This window comes from Penaeus monodon, chromosome 18 (genome assembly GCF_015228065.2).
Source record: "Penaeus monodon isolate SGIC_2016 chromosome 18, NSTDA_Pmon_1, whole genome shotgun sequence".
NCBI classification, from domain to species: Eukaryota; Metazoa; Arthropoda; class Malacostraca; order Decapoda; family Penaeidae; genus Penaeus; species Penaeus monodon.
The window spans coordinates 487,924-490,423 of NC_051403.1; the positions used below are offsets into that span (position 1 = coordinate 487,924).

At 38.6% G+C, this 2,500-nt stretch overlaps 1 protein-coding gene across 1 annotated transcript in view; it reads left to right on the plus strand.

Moving 5' to 3' along the window:
- The window catches only part of LOC119584185, a 70,185-nt gene that overhangs the window by 11,401 nt on the left and 56,284 nt on the right, over window positions 1-2,500 (plus strand). The gene's annotated exons all lie outside the window — the stretch shown is intronic.

Sequence of the window (2,500 nt, forward strand, 5' to 3'; positions counted from 1 at the left end):
GTGTGTGTAGTTGTATGGCAGTTTTTTTCTTTTGCGTGTAAGTGTATGCATGTGTTTGTGTGTGTAAGGGTATGTGTTTGTGTACAGTATGTGTGTGTGTAAGTTTGTGTGTATATGCGTGTAAAGTATATGTGTATGTGTGTGTATATGCGTGTGTATGGATATGTGTGTGGGCGTGTGTAAGTGTATGTGTATGTGGATGTGTGTGTGCATGCATTGAAAGGTCCTCCCACGCAAGAACTCGAGACGTATATTTATAAACTTGCGGAAACCTTCGCTCCCAGCCTCCCCCCCCCCGAATTCCCCATTTTCTCTGGCCGATCGATGAGAAGGGAAATTGAGCCTTCGGTGCGAGGCTTTAAGGGTGAAGTCTTCTCTCGCCTGCTCGTCTCTCTTTTCATTTCTTTTTCCTCTTCTTTTCAGTCTGCTCGTGTTTTCTCTTTTCTTTCCTCTCCTCTCCTCTTCTTTTCTCTCCTTTTCTCTTGTCTTGTCTTGTCTTGTCTTCTCCACTCTTCTCTTCTCTTCTCTTCTCTTCTCTTCTCTTCTCTTCTCTCCTCTCCTCTCCTCTCCTCTCCTCTCCTCTCCTCTCCTCTCCTCTCCTCTCCTCTCCTCTCCTCTCCTCTCCTCTCTTCTCTTCTCTTCTCGTCTTTCCTCTCCTTTCCTCCCTGTTCTGCTTTATTTTACTCTGCTCTTGTATATGCCATGTCTTGTCTCACTGTTATTTTCTTTCTCCTTTTCTCCGTTTTTCTCGCCGTTCTGTGTCCTCTCCCCATGCTCTCTCTCCTTCGGTGTTTCCCTCTTATCTCTACCCTTTTCATTATCTTATAAATGCATTGCTTTCTCGAAAGACGGCAGATACATTCTTTGGTTTGTGTTTGTGCATTGCTCTCTCTGTTTCTCTCTGTCTGTCTGTCTGTCTGTCTGTCTGTCTCTCTGTCTCTCTGTCTCTCTGTCTCTCTGTCTCTCTGTCTCTCTGTCTCTCTCTCTCTCTCTCTCTTCCTCTCTCTCTCTCTCTCTCTCTCTCTCTCTCTCTCCTATCTCTCTCTCTCTCCTCTCTCTCTCTCTCTCTCTCTCTCTCTCTCTCTCTCTCTCTCTCTCTCTCTCTCTCTCTTCTCTCTCTCTCTGTCTCTCTCTCTGTTGAAGAAAAGGAGAAAAAAAATCACCGCGTTTTCTTCTATTGTCTCCGTCTTTCATTTCGTAATTAAAGAAGAAAATTGAATTGATGGAATTTGTATAAAATCACAAAATGGTATTTATGTTGTCATTGTGTATATTATTATTTTTTTTTAATCATTCGATGTCATTTAACTGCCTTAACAATGTAGTGAAAAGAAAGATGACTATGCCATTATATTCATATTATCTCTGCTAAATGTATCGTACCGCTTAATTTGATTATATTTTAAAATATATGAAAAAGACGAGAAAGACAATCATAATAAAAAAAAAATCGTGGAATTGCAAAACTCAAATGAGCATGTTGCATATTTTATTCGTGCAATTTTCCTTCGCGTTGTGTGGGCCCAATTTCCGGCGTATAATCATTAAGATTAACATATTTTTTCCAAAGAGTTATTGCTGTGTATTCGTGAGGGTTATGTTTTTTTTTTTTTTTTTTAGTTTTGGCCTCTTCTATAACCCTTTAGGTGAATGGCATAGAAAACGTGATAGTTGGCACTGTGCCTTTCCGGTGTTGTTTTGGTGTTTAATGCGTCGGTGTTTTTCATTACGTTGTTGTTGTTGTTGTTGTTGTTGTTGTTTCGGTTGTTGTTTCGGTTGTTTTAGCTGATATTGGTGTGATTGTTTTTTTGTGATTGTAGTTATTCTCTTGTTCTTAATCATTATCGTTATTATAATTATCATCATCTTTATTATTAACGTTTTCATTATTATTATCGTTAATATTATCATTGTTATTGTTGTTGTTGTCATTGTTATTGTTATTATTGTTGTTGTTGTTGTTATTATTATTTTGATTATTATTTTGTAATTCTTATTGTCATTATTGTTGTTACTATTATTATTACTATAGTCATCATCATCATCCCTTCATTTTTCTATTATTCACATTGTTTATTTTGTGCATATATCAATTCTCTCTTCCCATGTAATTAGAGTCAATGACTATAATGAATTTGATTACACTCACTATAATGAATTTGATTACTCGCGTCTCCCGCATTAATTTGCTCATCACGGCGATTAATTGCAATTTGATAATCCTAATATTACACGATCTTCTGCCGTTGCGAATTTCGTCTGTCCGGAGTCGTCTCTAGGTATACAATACGTTCGTGTAAGCTGCATACCGGATTCACGCGGATATTTCGCGCTTGATGTAATTCACAAATCCACGGATTCGAACACGTATCTGCGTTCGCGTGTGATACAGGATTGGCACGAAGAAATTCGGATAGCCAAGTTGTGCACGTTTCAGTTCCGGATTTAAGTGGATATTCCCCCGACCTCTGTTCGTGTAGGTCTACGTATCAACCCGGAT